The sequence below is a fragment of the Chaetura pelagica genome, unplaced genomic scaffold (genome assembly GCF_000747805.2).
Source record: "Chaetura pelagica isolate M959 unplaced genomic scaffold, ChaPel_1.0 scaffold10, whole genome shotgun sequence".
Classification (NCBI taxonomy): domain Eukaryota; kingdom Metazoa; phylum Chordata; class Aves; order Apodiformes; family Apodidae; genus Chaetura; species Chaetura pelagica.
This window is the reverse complement of record NW_009952263.1, coordinates 10,092,281-10,103,462: the sequence shown is the minus strand read 5'-3', so window position 1 is coordinate 10,103,462 and position 11,182 is coordinate 10,092,281. Positions and strand designations below refer to the sequence as shown.

The following is an 11,182-nucleotide window of genomic DNA, read 5'->3' as shown; positions in this document are numbered from 1 at the left end:
GTAATTTAGCCCCAGTGTTTCCCGTTAAAAAAAAAAAAAAAAAAAAAAAAAAAGTCTTACATTTATAGCTATATTAAAAAAAATAATTTTGGTTTCAAGCAGATTGCTTATTATTAAGAATACAATTTGCTAGAAAAAAACTGTTCATGTAAACATGTTACATGAAAGTATCTGCTTTTGGTTTCCGTTTTATTACATTTCTACAAGAAGAGCATGCAGATGAGCTGAAAAGAAAGTAATATTAATAAGGTGATACATTAAAGCACCATCACAGTGGTGATGCAGAACAGTTACACTGCTGAAAACCCAGAGCACCCAAGCATATATCCCTGTGCCAAAATATTTATATCACTGTTGCATTGCACTTGCAGATTAAAAAAAAAATAGTTGTTGCTGACAAAGTTGAGAAGAAAAAATTGAAACAAAGTGAATATAGCTGCTTCAAAGACTCCAAACGACAAGCTGGATACCAGGGCCATAAATTCAAGAAGCTTAGGCAAAAAAACCCTCTATTCTGTAATTTTTCTATTCAAAATGTAATCTATTATGCAATTTCATCAACTAATTTTGTGATCTAAACTGAATTCAAGCAAAAAAAAGCAACAAAAAACCCACAAGAAAAACAGTGTTAAGAGTTTTAATCCTCTGTCCCGTTTTACAATGTCACACCCTCAAGGCTAAGAGTTGAGGCTTTGCCTGTTATTATTTGGGAAGAGCAAGGGAACATAGGTCTTTCATTCCAATATTTTTTACAAAAATGCAGTTTCAGTTGCCTGAAACAAGCAGATTCTTTGCTCTTTCAGATAGGTTAAACTTGAGAGCCTGCATTGGTGTATCTTGTGTATGTGTGTGTGTTTTTAAAGACTAAGCAGCTCTTTTTAAGTACCTGCCAGTTCACATGAAATATTTTGTCTTTCGCAACTCGCAAAAAGTTAAACCAAGATACACAAGGAAAGATTAACAGAAAAGGTCACTATTGTTTTGCTACATATATAAATCCAAAATCCAAAAGGCATGTATAGGCAAAATCAGCTACATGTCCCTACTGGAGAGCATTTAAAATTCTGCTATAAATTTTAAATAATCACAAGGAGACTGGTTATATTATAAAACATAAATAGGGGATCAATTTTTTCTACTTGCTTCATAGACAATGTCTGCCATGCTCAATCTATTTCCAGGAAACAAATAAATAGAACAGTGTCAGAAAAAAACCCTACAGCACAAGATGACTCACAGGGGTTGTGTTTCTCCCTATTGCAAAAATCAGCATCAAAGCTAGACCTATGAAGCTATTCTGCTGCCATATAACTAAAACACAGTAAATCACTTAATTTGCTCAAAATAACTTAAATGTTTTAACCAGTCTGCCATCAGCAGAGATAAAGAAGAGGGCCGATGGGACCGGGCTGCAATGTGAGCCGTCTTTAAAATGCAATTGTTCTAATCATTTTCTACAGATGCAGCCTCACAAGGGGCTGCTGTCACAGGGACCATTTACGACTTGTTATGGTGTCTCTATTGTTTACCAGCGACATTCGCTAAAAAGGCGACAGCTGGGATGGAAAGCTGCTCCTCAACGAACAATATAATCCCGTGAAAGTAATCAACAAATTTAAGGGTGTTAATTAACTTTACACTTTATCATGTTCAATTAGTTGTCCTTTCTCAAAAAGATTGCCGTGCACAATCGGTTTAGAGCGTGCCATGTTTGATTTGTAAGTGATCACTGTTTCTGTTTCAAAGTCCATGTCAGATGTTCTCTTGGGTTTTGGTGACACAGATGAATGGTTCCGCACATGTTAGGGGGTGATCTGGTTTAACATAAACCAGCATAACACAACCCCTTGTTAACGTATCACTGGCCTTTCCAGAGCGAGAACAGAAACACCCGCGCACACACATACGTGCACAAAAGCCCTGCGGCAGCACCACAGAGAACGAGTCAAAGTTTCGTCTTTGCTGAAATGCAAAGACACAAATAAATGGGCAATTTTTCATCATTATATCTCAAAGCAAGACTTGTCTTTTAGGGGCACGCTTGGGATCATTTCGTCCCAGCAAGCTCCCTAGTTCTGCTGCATTATGCACTATGCACAATCACCTTCGTACATTTTACATAATGCTCGCTGCCTTTCCTAATGGTAGCTGAGCAAGCGTGGGGTAGGCGTGCTAAGGTTTTGTGTCTATCAAATTCTGTGGTGGCTTTAAAATGCCTGTTCTGCATTTATAATGGCATGGATTCTAGAAGAAAGTTGAATTATTCTATTATGAAAAGTTGCTGTTTTCCCTTTAACGCGCCCATTCCTGCCTGCTAATGGGACAAGGGAAAGCTCATGATGAAGCAACAAGGTACTTGGAAAAGCAGCTTAATGAAAGTCATTGCTGTTCCCCTCTTCTGATAAATAAAGCTTTGCATCATCATACCTCATAAAGTAGTGATGTTTGAACAAAAATGGAAATGCAGGATCAGGTCATTGTTTGAAGATTTATATAATGAGCACCCAATACTGCCCTAGACAAAAGCATGATTAAGGATGTAGAAGTATTACTTTTACAGCATAATTCAATTATACAATTTGTTAAATTATGACTGTGCAAAGAAAAAAGTCTAGTGGATTTTTGTTCTGCAGCAACAGGCAAATTAAATACACATTATCATCATTATTTAAGCAGTTACATTGCACATAAAAACAAACTGCAAAAAAACCCCGCACACAAACCAAAACAAAATAAAAATGCAAAGAAAGCCCAATGGAAAAGTTGTTAACTCTGAAAGCTAATAATGAACTAGGTTAAATATTTAAGAGAAAATTATAGACTATATCAGAAATAGCTGAAACCACAAAACAAAGCAGCAGAAAACATTAGTTTTCTGCTAGAAAGAAGATCTGCAGGGAGAAGGGAAGCGGTCGATAGATCCTTAAATTGGACGCAATAGCTGTTCTATCCCAAGTTGGCAGCTGCTACATTTGCAGACCTGGTTCATTATTTACCCATAATGACCATCAAGCTCCAGTCAAAGTCAGATCACAACAACTGTCAGCAGCTCTTTTAATTAGCCTTGTTTGAATTCAGATAAATATCACAATAGCCCAGCTTCTGCTGAAAAAGCAACAGAAGACTGTGAGGAATAAGCTGCTGTGGCTTCCTAACAAACAGTATTATGAAATAGTCCTGAGAACAGAAGTTTGTTGCTTTGTTGGTTTTTTTTTAATTGACGAAGGGACAGTGATGTGCACATTTCTGTTTTTCCCTCAGTTGATATTCATATCATGACCTACAGTTTCCTTTTATGGGCAAATTTGTGCATCTCAAATGCCAACTCCAAGTGTTACTCCACAGTCTAAAAGGTAAAGTTTTAGGGATGGTTTACAGGTATGAATTAAATCTCTAACCTCTGTGAAATCATACATTTTCGAAAAACTGAATCAGAATTAAGGAATGCACATATTAACAGGATTATCCTCTCTCCTAATTTATCTCCTTCTGTTTGTTTATCCTCAGGGAACATAATCTTCTGTTGCATCAAGCCACTCTCATTCTCCCTGTGTCAGCAGCAGAATAATAATTCCCTCCTCCTCCTCCACCCTTGCCGCCCACAAGCACAGGAAAGAATGAAGGCGAGAGGATCAGACTGTGTGCATCAGCATTAATGCTCCATGCAGCTATTTTCCTAGCAGTAGCAGAGACTGAAAGAAAGATGCAAGAGAGGTGTGCAATATGCTACCTGTTCTGGATAGTGCAGTATGAGAGGGAGTAATTAAACAGGTTTTTTCCTCCCAGAACAACATGAAGGCAGAAGATGAAGCTAGAGAATGCTTTAACAGCCTTTCTTTAGCACTTCCTTTGCTGTCATGGTGGGGTCCCAATTTTGCTAGGTGCTGTATGAAGACAAAAGACAGTACCAAACTCTCCAGTCCCACATTGCAATCAGAGAAGTGTTGCTGTATATGAAAAGATCCTCAGGGGCTTCAAGGAGAACATGCTTAGGGATTTACATTAATCATGACGATACATGCATATAAACAATAGGTACATAGAAGTGTTATAGTAGCAGAGGATATCCCTTTGGGCACAGAAAAAAAATATGCAAACATAGTCAGGAACTGAAGGCAGAAGTTAGTGTAGAGGGAAGAATAAAGAATGTATTAAATAAAATAGGCAAAATGGTAATGAGAAGCTTTATGTTTTTAAAGGAACCCCTAAGTGGAATTCTACAGAGATTAGTACTTGAACTTGGCCATGGATGCCAGAATGAAAATCTTCAATCTGATTTAGATGTATTATAGAAGGATGCCAAAACACAGAAAAGAGTATGCCCTCTCAATAAATCACGCAAATACTGAGTAGAAGCTGTTGTTAAGGCAGTTTAATATGGACAGAGCACACCAAGAAAATTTTACGAGATGGTATTAAGTAGTAACCAAAGCCTCCAAAAGGATTAGCCAAAGAAAATAAGTTGCAAAAGGCAAATACACACAGAAGATACTTTAAACTTTTTAAACAGAAGCATGAGCTGAAATGCCTGATGAGATCTTTCTGTCTGCAGCAGGTTTTAAAAACATTACATTTAGTTCTAGTCATTGCATTGTCCAAGAGAAAAATCCAAGCACCCAAAAAGTTACCAAGTACAGAGATTAACAGCATTGCAACAAGAAGGGAAATAAAGTATGATTGATTAAATTATTTGCTTATTTTTAATACCCAAAATACTGTATCAAAAAACATTTGAAAACAGTAGCTCATGCCAGTCATCTCTCCTATTTCCTGCCTTTAGTTTGTACTCTACCATAAAAAGCCCTAGACAACAGAAAAAGCTCTTAGGTGCTCTTGCTGGGGTACCAGATTTAGCTCCTCCCTTACCCATCTATATTATTTAATACATGGTCTAAATTTCATTTAGGGTTGCAGATCTAAACGGAAATATTAAAACTTAACAACAGCAACAGCAAGTATCTACAGCTGTGGACAGCAAAACTAACTACATAGAGCTTAGCACAGTTCAAAACAAGTATTTCATTTTTTGTCTGAAATTTAGCAAGAAGGCTGGACAGCCAGTGATAAATGGGAACAGTATATTCCATGTATCCAAGATACCAAAGTTTCAAAGCAGACTTCAGGACAGTCCAAATGTAAAGCACACGGCACTAACCTATCTGGTTAACCATTGCTAGGTTCTCAGTAAGCAAAGCATCAAATACAAGATAAATACCGAACACTATAGAAAAACAAAAAAAAAGTACCTCATCATCTTCTTGCTCAGCACTGTTTACATTTCTAGCCTTTTAGAGGAAGTCAAAAAATGGAACATGAACATGCATACAGCTTTTCAACTCTGGGTCACTGTCAACCCTCCACAAAACTAAGATTCCGCAAATAGGCTCTAGCACAATTCCCATCTTGACTGGATGAGGCTTCAGGAACTAAAAATAAAACTTCATCTCAATCACATAATGCAAAAACAAAGTATAACTTTTGTCTGGTATTCGAAAGGTGACACAGTTGCATAATTAACACACACTGAGGTCATCACAACCCCACTTTCTTCAGAAGCTCCTACTCTATGCAGAAGAACAGCAACCAGAAAATAGGCTGTAGGAGAAAAAGCTTGAAGGGATAAACATTTATAATGTTCCTTTAGAAAAAGAGAATGTAAAATCCCAGAAAAGCTAGTCTATCTGCTTTAATGAGAATCCACAGGCTATACCAAAATGAACAACAACATCAAAACCCCAAAAGCTTAACATTTCTGTGGGATAGCAGAAGCAACAAATACCAGTCCACCTTGGCATTACAGCTTTTCATCTCATCTGGTTTAACTGAGCAACATACATGCAAATTCATGACCAACAAAACCAGATGTGTGGCCAACCGTGCCAGTTTCTGTAAATTACAAAAAGCAGTTACCCACAGGCCACCACGTTTCCAGATTTTGCTAGTTGGACTTGAATGTCTCTATCTGGAAAGTATGAAATACTTGCACATTCTACCTTAACTCCTCAGCAAAATGGAAGTATGTTTACATAGCATTGTGGAATAGATATTTAATACCTGAAACCCCTTTAATGTAACAGAAAACCAAGAACCTTCAAAGGGAAAATATACTAGGAATTTTTAATATTATTGTTTATATATTTATCCAGTATCAGTACAACCATATCACAATATTAAAACAAAAAGACTTGAAATACTTTAGTCCTTCATGATTTGCTTTACCATGTTACCCTCATACAGGACCCCAAAACCAAGAAAACACTGTAGCATGTTTGTCTTTTTTTTCTCTGAATAATGAAGGCATTAAGTACATTGCTAAAAAAATAAATCTATAAAAAATCACACTGAGGTAGGCATTTAAGTTGCATGGCTCAACAGGATAAGTTCAAGTGTTCTGCTGAATAAAAGGTTTGCTTCTTAGACAGCCAGCTCCAGAAGCCTAAAATCACGCAGATAAACTCCTATGGATGCAATCGTTTGTCCTTTCCTGTTATATAAGAAAATTTAAACACTGTAAACACAGAAAAATAAAACAAAAGGCACTAAAATGGTGTGGAACAACACAGCATACAGAATTTCTGATTTATCTAAGAGCTGAAGATATAGCAATGCCATATGCCAATCAGAAGCAGCAGGGCATATTTACGTTCACAACATTTAAAAATAATCTAGTGTTTAATAGGAATCTAGCAACATTTAAAAACAAAATAGCAACACATAACCATAAATGAGTGTCAGGCAAATAATTTTAAAAGAAATCTATTTTCAGTATTTTCTGCTGCAGAGTTGTCCAGCTTTGAGTTTAAATTTTACCTGTTACAGGTACAGTTTATGACAGGACAACTGATGCAGCTTTACAAGCTGAAGTCAGAAGGAAACGCTTAAAAAATAGGACTGAAGACTGCACTGAACATTTTAAAACGAGTTTTGACCCTTATTCCTTAAAGTGTCATCAGTGGTATGAGACCAAACATTTTTTTTATAATCTAAACCACCATCAGAGTGCATTGCTTCAGCTACGTCTGTCCTCTCTGTAAGCGCTTCGGCATTAAATCTTGCCTCTGGATACAGTAAACAGTCCACACAATCTATCTTTCAGCTTGTCCTTTAAAATATATGCTTATTTTTAAGCATTCCTAACTCTATATCCATAAAGCAATATAGCATTTTCTGCCACGCAGTTTCAGCATATTCACAGTTAATTCTCAAAGCTTTTATTCGGCACTGAAAAGGCAAAGCAGTATAATAATGCAGGATGACAACAACTGCTAGAAAAGCAGTCCAAATTGGAAAGATACAAAGCTTCCATTTAAGGAATCCCTTCATTATAAGGCCTTTACCAGTTATATTTCCTGTTTAGGGATCCTTGGCACATAATTCTATTATTATTCCTCTGCAAAGCAGATAGCACATCTCTTTTAAAGAACTAGATTTAGCATTGCCCTCCAGCCTATAATGCAATGTACTTTTCAGTGTTCTCAAATGTACTTGATGCCTCTTATCCAATGAGTTAAAAAACTTGTAATTTCATTAAAAGTCATACTTCTTTATGTATGAACTAGTTCTAAGTTTAGTATGGAAATATTTTTTAAAGAGATACTATTTTTATTATTACTTTTATTGTTTCAGGATGAGCAAATACACAATCATATGGTTTAAATTTACAAATCTTTACATGCTCCAAATGCTGTAGTTTCATGAAACAAAGAACATTTTCACATTTAACTGTACTGAATGACAACTTAAGGACACTCACTATAAAATAATTCGTGTACCTCTTTTTTCCCCATTAACTGTAACTATTCCAACACTACAGCTGTGCAAAAACAAATTTGCACAAAACCAAATTAACCTCTTTTCTTTAATGTAAAGGTTTCTAAAGTCAGTACTTGCCCTGGTCTTTTATGGGGAAAAAAAAAGAAAAGAAAAGAAAAGAAAAAGAGTGCATTTTGCCTATGAACAGAATCAAGAGGGTAACAAAGTTAATTATTTCTCATAATCAGTAATTATGATTAGATAAGAGAGTCTTTGGTAATGAACTGCTCTAATGATGAAGGACCTCCATCCTAAGAAATATAATAGTACATTAACATAACTGTGTATGCAAAGTACATAGAAGCGCTGCCACAGTTAACTTGTCATTGAATGATTAAATAGGAATTCATAATTAGAAAAATCCACAGTGTAATTTATTGGGCTTCTTGACAGTTCTGGTTCATTAGAAGTTGATTACCAAACAGTGACCTCTAGTGGTCTACAGTTTTTTCATGTTCTGTTTCTCTTGGCCGCTTTAGCTGCTATTTAACCTAAAAAAAAAAAAAAAAAAAAAAAGAGAGAGAGAAAAAAGAAAAAAAAGAAAAAAGAAAAAGGCAATCTGAGGAATTTAAAATGTTTCCCTTCATAATCCCTTTTTTAACTTTTTTTAAAGTATACGGTGTGCTCATTGCTTCGGAAAGGGCTCCTCTTTCTGTAACCATTTATATAAAATTATAAAAATGTGCCTATATGTAAACAAACCTCAAATGTCTCAGTTTTAAAGTTAATACTTAGGTTAACACAGTTCTCATGCTAATTAATATTTAGGTCCTGATTAAACATAGCGTCTTCTAGAAAAATATAATACATTAAAAAAACCCAAAACATTTCTCCAGTGTCACTTACAAAAACTTGGAGAAGCTCATACTTGATGCAAGCCTTCGTATCTTAAAGTGAAGTGTCTCTAAGTGCTGCCTTTGAGTAACAGCTGGTTTTGCACTGAAACAAATCATACTGGCTCAGATGGAGGGGGCAGAGGACAGGGAGGGAGAAACCTCCCCAGCTCTCTGCTCTAGGCAGGCAAAAATAGCCCAATATTTCATATTAATTGCTGAACTCAAGCCTTGCAACACTCTTAACTCCAATTTCATTTTTAAAGAACGTACCTTAAATTTAAGTAAGATTTGCATTTAACTGCAAAATCTTTTAAGCATTAGAGAGTGGAATTTCCTCTCATTCAAAATAATTAATCTACTGTTAAGCTATTTAGACAGCCTTCTATTTTAAAATTTTCCATTATGATAGATATGCTTTTTCTTGCAATAGGACAGTGCCTAATTATTTTTTTTTAAAGTATGAATGTTTTTAACAGGAAGTAGCACATCTGAAACTAATATAGAAGCCCCTGAAACACAGTATTAAATATAAATCCATACTCAATGAATACAAGCAACTTAGACTTCAGTTGTTTTCATTTTGCATCTTGTTCTTTTTCCAACACTAACATTTTACAAATGATGCGCATCTATTTTTCTTCGCTTTTGTCTAACACAGAACTGGCTACAAAAATTATGTCCCTTTATCAGACAGAAGCTAGAAAATAAACCACATAGTCTTGTTTTGTACACAAAGACATTGTTCCGAGAGAACTATTCCGGTCTCCCAAATGGGGAGAAGTCTATCATCTTTGTATGCTGGCAACAGCTTTAACAATTGCTATAAACAGAAAAATGGAGAGATCCCCACCCTGGTGTGTGTGTGTGTGTGGTGTGTGTGTGTGTGTGTGTGCATGCACACACAGAGGATTCTAGCTGTTCGTGGCGATGATTTAATATAGTGACTGGATAATGAGCTGTGCTCCCCGCAGCAAGTGAATCACCATTTAATGCTATTATCAACAGTTCATGACCCACCGGCATGAAATGTCAGCCTGATTAATCTGAACACTACTGACCTCCGAGAGGAAAAGCTACCTTATTGTCAGAATTTAATATATAATAAAACCATACACAGAATATAAATACCTGATCAAGAAAAGCCATTAACAAAAAATCTACTTAATTTTGCTCTACTGTTTCTTTGAAACTTGCTAAGCCATGATTAAAAAAAAAGTAAATAAAAAATACTTTTGTCCAGTCAAGCAGGCAACAATCCAGTAGGATCTATTATTCTGATGTACAGTGAAATATTTCAAAATGGCTGTCCAAATACAAACCCCAGGTTGATACAAATGAGAAAGAAAAATAGTAAAAAAAGAATATGCCAGTGTAAGACTTGCTACTGTCAATTCATATCAGGACATAATCAGAAATTATTCTTGCTTCTCTAAGGTCAACAAGGCTATAAAAATACTGTAAATAGGAAACAGTTTGTATGACTGATGCATAGCTCATAGAAGAAAGCCACTTTAGCTTAGTAAAACCAATACACTTTGAGAAGATTAGGAACTCATGCCAGTTATAGTAATGAATAAAAGGGGGAAACCCCCACATTTACAGAGAAGACTTTTTTTTTGGAAGTAAGTATTATTGTACAGCCTCACCCAGCACAGTTTTTATAAACTTATCCATTCTCTGTGGAGAATAAACCACAAAAAGAAGAAAAAATCCACCTTTTACCAGTCACAGTGAGGTTAGTATAATTCTGCTACATGTTCTCCACATTTCTTTTGCACTTAACCTGGCTACGAGTTTTATAAAAAAATGCAGACCTCTTACATCAACTTGCCAGGATTCTCTACACCATGGGATATAAATAACCCAGAGTGAAGCCGGCAGGACTATATTGTATTTATCTGTCAAATTATATTAACTGACATAACTAACTACTAAGGTTTATTTGCAGTACTGCAAATTAGGTGAAAAATGCTGCAGTTACTTTTAAAATGAAAATCTTAATGGTTTCACCCCTCACTTTGTACCATTGTCACCTGGTACTGAAAGGGTTAAGGGATTTTCGGGACAAGTGACTGGAAAAGAACGGAGTGAAATCTCCAAAACTGCCCACATGTGAATGGAATGACCGTGGGTGAGACACAAATGATCACTCCAACTATTGACTTATAACAACTGGCAGCGAAGGAAAGAACATGTCAAACTGACTTGACTAAAACTTGGACAAAACATGAACCTTGGTGTCTGAACTCCCAGCTCATGGCTCTGCTGAAAATGTAAAGAAGGAATAAAGGAATTCTGGACACTTAAGCGGGAAAGTAATTCATGCTGCCAGCACAGACATACGTTTAAGCTTTGCTTTTCCATTGAGAAACCAAACAGCTCTTGTATGCCAGGTGACTAACTAGTAAGTTGGCTTGTTTTGCAAAGCCTGTCCTATGTAGCTGCAAATGCTGATAGCTGCAGCGAGCCTGAATGGGTAACAGTATCTGACAGCAGTTTAAAACCTCTTCTTCACCCATCCTCTAAACTTAGAG

The 11,182-nt window shown here is 36.1% G+C and overlaps 1 protein-coding gene across 1 annotated transcript in view; it reads right to left on the bottom strand.

The window, feature by feature from the left end:
* The window catches only part of HIBADH (3-hydroxyisobutyrate dehydrogenase), a 77,103-nt gene that overhangs the window by 19,085 nt on the left and 46,836 nt on the right, over positions 1–11,182 (bottom strand). The window lies entirely within an intron of this gene.